The 13932-nt window shown below is 44.1% G+C and overlaps 1 protein-coding gene across 8 annotated transcripts in view; it reads right to left on the bottom strand.

Moving 5' to 3' along the window:
- The window catches only part of ADGRB1 (adhesion G protein-coupled receptor B1), a 911276-nt gene that overhangs the window by 204689 nt on the left and 692655 nt on the right, over positions 1-13932 (bottom strand). The gene's annotated exons all lie outside the window — the stretch shown is intronic.

The following is a 13932-nucleotide window of genomic DNA, read 5'->3' as shown; positions in this document are numbered from 1 at the left end:
GCACAAAAAGTCCAAGGAAAACACGTGGAATAAAACAATGTACCACCAATTATACAGATATGAAGTATCAGATTTTAGTCTGGGAGGGTCTGTGATCTACTTTGTTGCCATTGCTTTGTCACTATATTTGCAACATTGTTGTTGTGTCTGTAAATTAAGACGGGTACTGTTCTCCTACTTGTCAAGGGTCCACCATGACTTAGGACCACCCTTCAGTAATATGTATATGGTCATACTGTTGTCATACTTGTCAATGACGGAGTCCACCATGACTTAGGACCACCCTTCAGTAAGATGTATATGGCTGTACTGTTCTCATACTTGTCAATGACTGGGTCCACCATGACTTAGGACCACCCTTCAGTAAGATGTATATGGCTGTACTGTTCTCATACTTGTCAATGACTGGGTCCACCATGACTTAGGACCACCCTTCAGTAAGATGTATAAGGTTGTACTGTTCTCATACTTATCAATGACAGGGTCCACCATGACTTAGGACCACCCTTCAGTAAGATGTATATGGCTGTACTGTTCTCATACTTGTCAATGACTGGGTCCACCATGACTTAAGACCACCCTTCAGTAAGATGTATATGGCTGTACTGTTCTCATACTTGTCAATGACGGAGTCCACCATGACTTAGGACCACCCTTCAGTAAGATGTATAAGGTTGTACTGTTCTCATACTTATCAATGACGGGGTCCACCATGACTTAGGACCACCCTTCAGTAAGATGTATATGGCTGTACTGTTCTCATACTTGTCAATGACTGGGTCCACCATGACTTAGGACCACCCTTCAGTAAGATGTATATGGCTGTACTGTTCTCATACTTGTCAATGACTGGGTCCACCATGACTTAGGACCACCCTTCAGTAAGATGTATATGGTTGTACTGTTCTCATACTTATCAATGACTGGGACCACCATGACTTAGGACCACCCTTCAGTAAGATGTATAAGGTTGTACTGTCCTCATACTTGTCAATGACTGGGTCCACCATGACTTAGGACCACCCTTCAGTAAGATGTATATGGCTGTACTGTTCTCATACTTGTCAATGACTGGGTCCACCATGACTTAGGACCACCCTTCAGTAAGATGTATATGGTTGTACTGTTCTCATACTTATCAATGACTGGGACCACCATGACTTAGGACCACCCTTCAGTAAGATGTATATGGTTGTACTGTTCTCATACTTATCAATGACTGGGTCCACCATGACTTAGGACCACCCTTCAGTAAGATGTATAAGGTTGTACTGTCCTCATACTTGTCAATGACTGGGTCCACCATGACTTAGGACCACCCTTCAATAAGATGTATATGGTTGTACTGTTCTCATACTTGTCAATGACTGGGACCACCATGACTTAGGACCACCCTTCAGTAAGATGTATATGGCTGTACTGTTCTCATACTTATCAATGATGGTGTCTACCATGACTTAGGATCACCCTTCAGTAAGATGTATATGGTTGTACTGTTCTCATACTTGTCAATGACGGGGTCCACCATGACTTAGGACCACCCTTCAGTAAGATGTATATGGTTGTACTGTTCTCATACTTATCAATGACGGGGTCTACCATGACTTAGGACCACCCTTCAGTAAGATGTATAAGGTTGTACTGTTCTCATACTTATCAATGAAGGGGTATACCATGACTTAGGACCACCCTTCAGTAAGATGTATAAGGTTGTGCTGTTCTCATACTTATCAATGACGGGGTCTACCATGACTTAGGACCACCCTTCAGTAAGATGTACATGGCTGTACTGTTCTCATACTTGTCAATGACGGAGTCCACCATGACTTAGGACCACCCTTCAGTAAGATGTATAAGGTTGTACTGTTCTCATACTTATCAATGACGGGGTCCACCATGACTTAGGACCACCCTTCAGTAAGATGTATATGGCTGTACTGTTCTCATACTTGTCAATGACTGGGTCCATCATGACTTAGGACCACCCTTCAGTAAGATGTATATGGCTGTACTGTTCTCATACTTGTCAATGACTGGGTCCACCATGACTTAGGACCACCCTTCAGTAAGATGTATATGGTTGTACTGTTCTCATACTTATCAATGACTGGGACCACCATGACTTAGGACCACCCTTCAGTAAGATGTATAAGGTTGTACTGTCCTCATACTTGTCAATGACTGGGTCCACCATGACTTAGGACCACCCTTCAGTAAGATGTATATGGCTGTACTGTTCTCATACTTGTCAATGACTGGGTCCACCATGACTTAGGACCACCCTTCAGTAAGATGTATAAGGTTGTACTGTCCTCATACTTGTCAATGACTGGGTCCACCATGACTTAGGACCACCCTTCAATAAGATGTATATGGTTGTACTGTTCTCATACTTGTCAATGACTGGGACCACCATGACTTAGGACCACCCTTCAGTAAGATGTATATGGCTGTACTGTTCTCATACTTATCAATGATGGTGTCTACCATGACTTAGGATCACCCTTCAGTAAGATGTATATGGTTGTACTGTTCTCATACTTGTCAATGACGGGGTCCACCATGACTTAGGACCACCCTTCAGTAAGATGTATATGGTTGTACTGTTCTCATACTTATCAATGACGGGGTCTACCATGACTTAGGACCACCCTTCAGTAAGATGTATAAGGTTGTACTGTTCTCATACTTATCAATGAAGGGGTATACCATGACTTAGGACCACCCTTCAGTAAGATGTATAAGGTTGTACTGTTCTCATACTTATCAATGACGGGGTCTACCATGACTTAGGACCACCCTTCAGTAAGACGTACATGGCTGTACTGTTCTCATACTTATCAATGACAGGGTCCACCATGACTTAGGACCACCCTTCAGTAAGATGTATATGGTTGTACTGTTCTCATACTTATCAATGACAGGATCCACCATGACTCAGGACCACCCTTCAGTAAGATGTATATGGTTGTACTGTTCTTATACTTATCAATGACGGTGTCTACCATGACTTAGGACCACCCTTCAGTAAGATGTATATGGTTGTACTGTTCTCATACTTATCAATGATGGTGTCTACCATGACTTAGGACCACCCTTCAGTAAGATGTATATGGCTGTACTGTTCTCATACTTGTCAATGACTGGGTCCACCATGACTTAGGACCACCCTTCAGTAAGATGTATAAGGTTGTACTGTTCTCATACTTATCAATGACGGTGTCTACCATGACTTAGGACCACCCTTCAGTAAGATGTATATGGCTGTACTGTTCTCATACTTATCAATGATGGTGTCTACCATGACTTAGGACCACCCTTCAGTAAGATGTATAAGGTTGTACTGTTCTCATACTTATCAATGACGGGGTCCACCATGACTTAGGACCACCCTTCAGTAAGATGTATATGGCTGTACTGTTCTCATACTTGTCAATGACTGGGTCCACCATGACTTAGGACCATCCTTCAGTAAGATGTATATGGCTGTACTGTTCTCATACTTGTCAATGACTGGGTCCACCATGACTTAGGACCACCCTTCAGTAAGATGTATAAGGTTGTACTGTTCTCATACTTATCAATGACGGTGTCTACCATGACTTAGGACCACCCTTCAGTAAGATGTATATGGCTGTACTGTTCTCATACTTATCAATGACGGTGTCTACCATGACTTAGGACCACCCTTCAGTAAGATGTATAAGGTTGTACTGTTCTCATACTTATCAATGACGGGGTCTACCATGACTTAGGACCACCCTTCAGTAAGATGTACATGGCTGTACTGTTCTCATACTTATCAATGACAGGGTCCACCATGACTTAGGACCACCCTTCAGTAAGATGTATATGGTTGTACTGTTCTCATACTTATCAATGACAGGATCCACCATGACTCAGGACCACCCTTCAGTAAGATGTATATGGTTGTACTGTTCTTATACTTATCAATGACGGTGTCTACCATGACTTAGGACCACCCTTCAGTAAGATGTATATGGTTGTACTGTTCTCATACTTATCAATGATGGTGTCTACCATGACTTAGGACCACCCTTCAGTAAGATGTATATGGCTGTACTGTTCTCATACTTGTCAATGACTGGGTCCACCATGACTTAGGACCACCCTTCAGTAAGATGTATAAGGTTGTACTGTTCTCATACTTATCAATGACGGTGTCTACCATGACTTAGGACCACCCTTCAGTAAGATGTATATGGTTGTACTGTTCTCATACTTATCAATGATGGTGTCTACCATGACTTAGGACCACCCTTCAGTAAGATGTATAAGTTTGTACTGTTCTCATACTTGTCAATGACTGGGTCCACCATGACTTAGGACCATCCTTCAGTAAGATGTATATGGCTGTACTGTTCTCATACTTGTCAATGACTGGGTCCACCATGACTTAGGACCACCCTTCAGTAAGATGTATAAGGTTGTACTGTTCTCATACTTATCAATGACGGTGTCTACCATGACTTAGGACCACCCTTCAGTAAGATGTATATGGTTGTACTGTTCTCATACTTATCAATGATGGTGTCTACCATGACTTAGGACCACCCTTCAGTAAGATGTATATGGCTGTACTGTTCTCATACTTATCAATGACAGGATCCACCATGACTCAGGACCACCCTTCAGTAAGATGTATATGGTTGTACTGTTCTTATACTTATCAATGACGGTGTCTACCATGACTTAGGACCACCCTTCAGTAAGATGTATATGGTTGTACTGTTCTCATACTTATCAATGATGGTGTCTACCATGACTTAGGACCACCCTTCAGTAAGATGTATATGGCTGTACTGTTCTCATACTTGTCAATGACTGGGTCCACCATGACTTAGGACCACCCTTCAGTAAGATGTATAAGGTTGTACTGTTCTCATACTTATCAATGACGGTGTCTACCATGACTTAGGACCACCCTTCAGTAAGATGTATATGGTTGTACTGTTCTCATACTTATCAATGATGGTGTCTACCATGACTTAGGACCACCCTTCAGTAAGATGTATAAGTTTGTACTGTTCTCATACTTGTCAATGACTGGGTCCACCATGACTTAGGACCATCCTTCAGTAAGATGTATATGGCTGTACTGTTCTCATACTTGTCAATGACTGGGTCCACCATGACTTAGGACCACCCTTCAGTAAGATGTATAAGGTTGTACTGTTCTCATACTTATCAATGACGGTGTCTACCATGACTTAGGACCACCCTTCAGTAAGATGTATATGGTTGTACTGTTCTCATACTTATCAATGATGGTGTCTACCATGACTTAGGACCACCCTTCAGTAAGATGTATATGGCTGTACTGTTCTCATACTTATCAATGACGGGGTCCACCATGACTTAGGACCACCCTTCAGTAAGATGTATATGGCTGTACTGTTCTCATACTTGTCAATGACTGGGTCCACCATGACTTAGGACCATCCTTCAGTAAGATGTATATGGCTGTACTGTTCTCATACTTGTCAATGACTGGGTCCACCATGACTTAGGACCACCCTTCAGTAAGATGTATAAGGTTGTACTGTTCTCATACTTATCAATGACAGGATCCACCATGACTCAGGACCACCCTTCAGTAAGATGTATATGGCTGTACTGTTCTCATACTTATCAATGATGGTGTCTACCATGACTTAGGACCACCCTTCAGTAAGATGTATATGGCTGTACTGTTCTCATACTTATCAATGACGGTGTCTACCATGACTTAGGACCACCCTTCAGTAAGATGTATATGGCTGTACTGTTCTCATACTTATCAATGACGGTGTCTACCATGACTTAGGACCACCCTTCAGTAAGATGTATATGGCTGTACTGTTCTCATACTTATCAATGATGGTGTCTACCATGACTTAGGATCACCCTTCAGTAAGATGTATATGGTTGTACTGTTCTCATACTTATCAATGACGGTGTCTACCATGACTTAGGACCACCCTTCAGTAAGATGTATATGGCTGTACTGTTCTCATACTTATCAATGATGGTGTCTACCATGACTCAGGACCACCCTTCAGTAAGATGTATAAGGTTGTACTGTTCTCATACTTATCAATGACGGTGTCTACCATGACTTAGGACCACCCTTCAGTAAGAAGTATATGGCTGTACTGTTCTCATACTTATCAATGACGGTGTCTACCATGACTTAGGACCACCCTTCAGTAAGATGTATATGGCTGTACTGTTCTCAAACTTGTCAATGACGGGGTCTACCATGACTTAGGACCACCCTTCAGTAAGATGTATATGGCTGTACTGTTCTCATACTTGTCAATGACGGGGTCCACCATGACTTAGGACCACCCTTCAGTAAGATGTATATGGCTGTACTGTTCTCATACTTGTCAATGACGGGGTCTACCATGACTTAGGACCACCCTTCAGTAAGAGGTACATGGTGGGTTACACAGAGTATCTACTGGAGGATAGTGAATACCCTCCTGTCAACCTATCAGCAGTAGTTAAGTTGTTCCTTTAGGCCACGTTCACACGATCAGTATTTGGTCAGTATTTTACATCAGTATTTGGAAGCCAAATCCAGGAGTGGGTGATAAATGCAGAAGTGATGACGTGTTTCTATGAAACTTTTCCTTTGATTGTTCCTTTCCCGATTTTGGCTTATTAAATACTGATGTGAAATACTGACCAAATACTGAACATGTGAACGTGGCCTTAAAGTGATAGTTAGGTCTACAGAAATTCTTACACATCTTCAGAAATCGGTGGTAACTGTTAGATGAGTGTGGCTTTAATCGTTGGGACCCCTTTAAGTGTAATAGTCAACTAAAGGTTGCGCATGTCGATATAAGACATTTATAATAAATGCAATGAAAATAATGAAAAAATATTACCACTAAAAGTCAAAAACAAACATTTCCTGCCAGTCTTATGTGGGTAAAATACGTCTGTGCAAGAAAACTCCAGCGGTGATTGATGAGATATTTGCAGTGAATTGTGGCCGACTTTCCACTCACACTCGACAAAACATTTAAAACGAGTCTGTCATCAGATCTCACAATACAAACGGTATACAATATTAATTAGATTTCCTTGACCTGGTGAGGCTGTTGTACTTACTTTGAAAAAAAAAAATCCATGTTAGATTGGCTGAAAAAAGTTCTAATATTAAAGTGAGCATCTTATGAGTTGTGAGTGAGACTGGCCCTGAGTCCAAGTGAGTTTAGTCTCCCCCTTGCCTGACTCGCGGCTGCAGCTTGTACTGAGCAGCGCAGGATCTCAAGAGCAGCAGGGAGGAGGGACACTGCTGAGTCGTCAATATGGCTTGGTGGGCAGAGAGCAGCCATGCTGGTATAAATTTACATAAGTACACCAGCCTCATCAGATCCAAGATATTTTAATAATGTATCCCAGTTTGTATTGTGAATCTGGTGATAGATCCACTCTAAATCGAGAAAGAGGAGGACAGATACTTATGGCCGTCACAACAGAACTGTATATTGGTCCATGTGAAGCATGAATGACTCATATGGATGGTTAAAGGGGTTTTTACTAAAATCACAAGTTACCCATTATAATTAATAAAAGAGATATTTTGATGTTTACTGGGAGATCTGACCACTGGGCACAATCATACGTATGTCCAAGCTACATATGGGGTCAACCTGCGCAGTTCCCTCATTTTTAGGCTGATTAATGACATAACATCAGGTAAGTAAAAAACCCAAGATTGGAAGTTCTTCGGGAATTGTGACCCAATGCAGGATTTTCAAACCTCAATCGGTTAATTTGCACATGTAGCTCTTTCAAAGACAAATCCAGCGATATCTTTACATGGCCGGTCCGTTCCTCTGTTACTGAGAAATCAGCGTTTGAATTGATCTGTAAATGAGGCTGAAGAGCTACGGTAGATCTGAAGCCTCCGTCACTCCAGATCTATCACATCCAGCGCCGCCTCCTCCTGCTTGACTGGCAGCCTCTATGCTATGAGATTTCAGGCAAAGGAGCCATCAGATAAACACTAAGAGGCGATGACGAGCAGAGAACAGAGCTGGAGTGACAGAGGCTTAAGATCTACCATAGCTCTTCAGCCTCATTTGCATACCAATTCATACGACTGGACCGGCCATGTAAAGTTATTGCTGGACTTGTCTTTGAAAGAGCAACATGTGCAAATAAAAAAAAAATAGTTTGGGAGTGTGAAATCCTGCTGACAGATTCCTTTAAATGGTAACTGTACTTTTACAAAACAGCTTTGCATAAAATCAACAGCATAGGTTAATATAAGAAACTTTCTAGTACATCCTATCAGGGAGATCTGCTTCTTTCTCCACTTATGAGACACCTCTCTCCTTTCCCTCCATCGCCTGAACTGGCCCGTTCACTCTGAAAATTTTTTTGTCTTGCTTAAAACAAGAAGAAATGCTAGCTGAGCGTGAGGTCAGGTTAGACTTCCTATTATACTCTATGGGGAGGAGAAGTGAAGAACAGAGTGAGAAACAAGCAGAGGGAGACACAGGAAGATTGTGCTGAGCTTTCTAACAAGTCTTTTATCTCCCTCCAGAGCTGGATTCACATCTACATAGCTCAGTACTGCTGTGTAAATTCCTCCATGCTGATGCTGCTTTTCTCTGTGTACCAAGCAATGAAGAGCGGGGATCTCGTTTTAGTGTGTGATGTGTATGGGAGATATCATTGCACTTAGTGTCCACCCACCAGCTCAGAGTCAATTGCAAATTATTATTGTTTTGTCTTGTGGTATTTGCTGATGTTTTCTGCGCCACATTCTTAAAATGGCGCACGGGGTTCACGAATTTGACGCAAAATTAAGAAAAAAAACAAAAACCTTATCTTTGTCTTTAACTGCTTTCCGATATATGATGTATTCGTATGTCATATGTCGGCTCCGTGTCTTTGATGCAGGCTCAGGAGTTGAGCCCGCATCTTTCCCGGCAGAGGATAGCTGTATTATTCAGCCCCCCTGTTAACCTATGACTGTGGAATTTACAGCATTTGTAAATTAATTGCCCTATGGTGCCCCCCGGTTAGCCATGACAGCCGGAGGTCTGCTGAAGACCCCTGTGTGCCTGTCTTGATGATGCTCTTATGAACCATAGGAGACCATGATTTTTACTATATATAGGTATGCTGTGGCATTGCTGTACATAGCACAGGTAATTGGATGATCGCAGGTTCAAGTCCCCTAAGGGAACTAACAAATACAGTGGAAAGAAAAAAAAAAATGTTTTTTTTTAAAAATCTGAAAAAAATATATAAAAGTTCAAATTACCTCCTTTTCACCCATTAAAAATAAAGAAAGGCATAGAAAAAAATACACACATATGTGGTATCGCTACATCTGTAAATGGCCAATCTTTCAAAATGTAACATTTGTGTAACCGATTGGTAAACGCTATACTGAGGGAAAAAAAAAAAACGGCAGATTTGCGTTTTTTTTCAGCCTCAAAAGATGCAATAAAAGACCATCAAAGCATTGTATGCATCCAAAATGGTATCAATAAAAATGAGGACAGAGAGGGCATCTGGATAAGTAAAAATGTGGAGAAAAAAATAAAAAGTCTTAAAGTGAATTTGTCACCAGGTTTTTGCTATGTAATTTGAGAGCAGCATAATGTTGAGACAGAGACCCTGATTCCAGCGATGTGTCACTTACTGAGCTGCTTGCTACAGTTTTGATAAAATCACTGTTTTCTCAGCTGCAGATCTAGCAGTGCTCTGAATGCTGAGCTCTGTATTACCGGCTCACACCACTGTGATTTTATGTACAGCAAGCAGCTCAGTAAGTGACACATGGCTGGAATCAGGGTCTCTGTATCTACATCCTGCTGCTCCTCCTGCTTTTGCACCTATTCTTGGAGCTGCAGGATGTATATATAGAGATCCTAATTCCAGCAATGTGTCACTTACTGAGCTGCTTGCTGTAGTTTTAATAAAATCACAGTTTTATCAGCAGGAGATTATCACTAGAGGCGTTTATGACTGTATTCGAAAGGGTAGCAAAGCGGGGAAAAACTGCTGCCGCAGCAGTGAGCGGAGGTGCTGACCTTATATTTAATGGGTGAACCCCAAAAGGCCTACTATGACCTGACCCTGCAGGATGTACAGGAGTATGCCAAATTAAAAACAGAGATATTGGCATGCTCAGGAGTGACAATGTCTGTCAGAGCACAAAGGGTCCTCCACTGGGCGTATGCTGGCGACAAACCTCATCGCTCGCAGATGTTAGACTTACTACATCTACTCCAGAAATGGCTGCAGCCAGGTTCATCCATTTCCTACCCAGGCCGGTGTAGACCTGGGGTGAAGACCCGGGGTCTTCAGTGGGCGTAACGCTACTCAGACAACACAGGGTGAGGGTAAAACTGTATGGCAATACTTTATAGGACCACAAAGCGGACAATAAACCCCCAAAACAGTCCAGGCATATACCCAAGATGGTACAACATTACACAGTCTCATCCTTCCTTCTCCGCCTGCCTGGGATAGAACAGCTGCGACTTTGGAGGCTTCCAGGGCCAACTACCTCAACCAGTGGCCCCTCGCTTCTGGCGGGCCCCCACAGAGAGGAGGTAGCGGCAAGCTTAGGAAGCTAGCAGTTCATTGAGGTACAACATCAGGAGACCCGAGGGTCCAAATCTGGCCTCTCCAAGACTTTTCCAGGGAGCCATGCGACCGGTGGGTCCCTCCTGGCAACTCCAAATGTCTCCATGGGTTCTAGGCGACCGGTGGGTCCCTCCTAGCAACCCCAAAACAACATATCCATGGGGCCAGGTGACTTCTTCGTCCTCTCCTGGACTCCCCCCAAAGTATCCATGTCTCTCTGATGGTTCCTGGAGCAGATCCGAATCTTTCCAGTCAGGGCTGGTACACTTAGACTAGAATCATGTAGAATACAAATCTGGGTCTCTTTGTATGCCATGCAATCCATCTGTTGTCCTGAAGGATGTCACTCATTCTCCTTCTAAAGTCTTTCTGATGTTCCTTGATTCTCTGTCCCAAGTCTGATTCTGTCTCCAGCACTAAAGGCATACCTGTTTATATTTACATCTGTGTGAGGACATCAGGCACAGGTAAAAGGTAAAGGTGCAGGGCTCAGCTATTATTATTTGAGCTAATCTATTTACATAGCTGGTATCACAGGTGCTCTTGTGAATACACATCATTGTTTCAGAATCAAAGAGCAGATAGCATTCAGGGTTATACAAATAATAGACTGTGTTAATCAACTAAAGAAGAACATAGATTAAAGAGTCAACATAAAAATAAAGGTATGCTGCTCTTGCCATTAGAAAGTATGTCTAGCATAATTAAGATTTTACTCTGTATCGTCACACCTGGGTTGCCCAGGGCGACCCTCGGAATGCGGACGACCTCGTGGGCCTGGTAGAAAGGTACCAAGTGGTCGAAAAATACCTTGGGAAACCGGACATAGTCAGTTCCCCGTACTGGAGTACCCAAAGGGGGGCAGGCTCACCACGTATGAGGTCTAGAGTCACAAATGGGGGTCATTGCAAACCCACTGCTGTGAGGGATATGGTATGTTGGCGGTGTCATAATCCTGGACACATATTCGCCTAGTGCAATATGTCCCCTAAACCAATGGACTGCAGCCTAGGCTGGGGTTGCTCCTATTATGCCTATCCGGCCTGTAGCGTGGATGGTTAACCTGGTGATGGGCCGCAGGTGTGTGCCGTGTCCATTAATGGAGTGATGGTGCTTGCATTATTGGACTCAGGGAGTCTGGTGACCCTAATCAGTGCCACCCTTCCCCACCAGCTGATCCCTGCCAAAACTGTGGGCGTTCGCTGCATACATGGGGACGCCAAGAGTGACAGTGGGAACAGACTGTGGTGCCCAATCCCAGGAGGTCGGGTCACGGATCTGATTCATCTCGTCATGTCGGGGCACAATTTTTCTTTGTTCTGGGACTTGTGGGGGAAGGGAACGGACTGAGTCGCGTGGACAAAAGCCAGGTCCCTAGGGAAATACCCCCGTCGAAATCTGAAGGGGATGAGTTCCCATTGTGTGTCCTTGCCGGCGACGAGGACGAGACTGTGACTGACTTCCCTGAGTTAGAGATGCCTGGAGAGAACATTGGGTCTGCTCAATTTCGAGACTTGACCTTGAAGGGGGCGTGGGACAATGTTACAGTATGTAATGGGGTTGCTCAAGAGCCGAGGGCAGACACCAGGTACGCACACTTCGCAGTTCAGGGGGAGTTATTGTATCGGGTGACCAAACCAGGGGGTGATGAGATAGTGAAACAGCTGTTAGTTCCAGGCCATACAGGAGGAGGCTATTGTATATGGCCCATTCACATGTTCTGGGAGGACACCTAGGGGTCGAGAAGACTCAGGAGAGGATATTGAGGTTTTATTGACCAGGCTGTTACCGGGAGATCCTAAACTATTGTAGGTCCAGCCCCACCTGCCAGATAACCGCCCCCTCTTCCCACTTCCGTAGTCCTTTAATCCCACTACCTGTGATAGAGATCTCCTTTGAGAGGATTGCCATGGACCTAGTAAGGCCCTTAGTCAAATCAGAGCGAGGCCACCAATACATTCTGGTGATCATGGACTATGCGACCCGGTATCCACATGCAGTACCGCTAAGAAACTCATCGAGTAAATGCATAGCCAGGGAACTGGTCCATATATATGCCAGGACCGGTCCGCCGAAGGAAATCCTAACGAACCAAGGGACCCCGTTCATGAAAAAGGTAATGAAGGAGCTGTGCAAGGTCCTCCAGATTACCCAGATGCAAATCTCTGCTTACCATCCGCAAATCTGTCACCCCCTGGGACTTTTCAGACCGCTAATATGGGCATAAAGGTGATAGAAATGTGAATCTATAGTTACCTGTATGGCCCATATTAGCGGTCTGGTTGCTGTGTAATAGCAGAAATAATTTAATAAAAAAGCTAAGCTTTGCGTTCCCCGGACGCCAAGACGCATCTCCTCCAGGCACAAGAGGCCCAAGCAAGGGTCTATAACTGATCAGCGAGGCTGAGGCAGTTCCAGCCTGGGGATTGCATTCTGGTGCTTATCCCCACCATCGAGAGCAAGTTCCTGGCCAAGTGGAAAGGTCTGTATGAGGTGGTGGAGAAACTCAGTGAAGTTAATTATAAAGTCCACCAGCCAGGTCGAAGAAAGCCGCACCAAGTGTACCATGTGAACTTGCTCAAGCCATGGCGAGATCAGGAAACGTTGGGGGCTCCTTGTTTGGGAGCCAGTCCGAAAGCCAAAGTCGAGGACGGCACGATAGCAGAGACTCTATTGCCGGCACAGAAGCAACAGTGTAGAGAGTTGCTGCAACGGAATCGTGACCTGTTCTCGGAGTTGCCGGGGTGTACGCAGGTGGGCAAGCATGACGTGCTGACGGAAGCACATGTTAGGGTATACCTTAAGCCCTATAGGATTCCTTAAGCCCGCTGTGAGGTCATCTCAACTGAGGTGAAGAGGATGCTGGACCTCGGTGTGAAAGAGGAATCAAAGAGCGGATGGTCGAGTCCCATCGTTCTCGTGCCAAAGTCCGACGGGGATGTGGAGATTTTGTAACAACTACTGCAGGCTGAATGAGGTATCCAAGTGTGACGCATACTCGATTCCCTGCGTCAACGAGCTCATCGAGAGGCTTGGACCTGTGAGGTATATTACCACCCTCGACTTGATGAAGGGCTATTGGCAGATCCCCATGTCCCAGTGGGCCAAGGAGAAGACGGCTTTTTCAATGCCTGATTGGTGTTTCCAACACACCCGAATGCCTTTCGGAATGCAGGGGGTGCCAGCCACCTTCCAGAAGGCCATGGATCGGATCCTAGGCCCACATAAGAAGTATGCCACACCCTACCTTGATGACATTGTTGTCTTTAGCCCAGACTTGGCTAGTCATCTACCAAAGGTCCA

This window comes from Phyllobates terribilis, unplaced genomic scaffold (genome assembly GCF_046119375.1).
Source record: "Phyllobates terribilis strain yellow unplaced genomic scaffold, ASM4611937v1 Scaffold_4__5_contigs__length_816908805, whole genome shotgun sequence".
Lineage (NCBI taxonomy): Eukaryota > Metazoa > Chordata > Amphibia > Anura > Dendrobatidae > Phyllobates > Phyllobates terribilis.
This window is presented reverse-complemented; position numbering and strand designations above follow the sequence as displayed.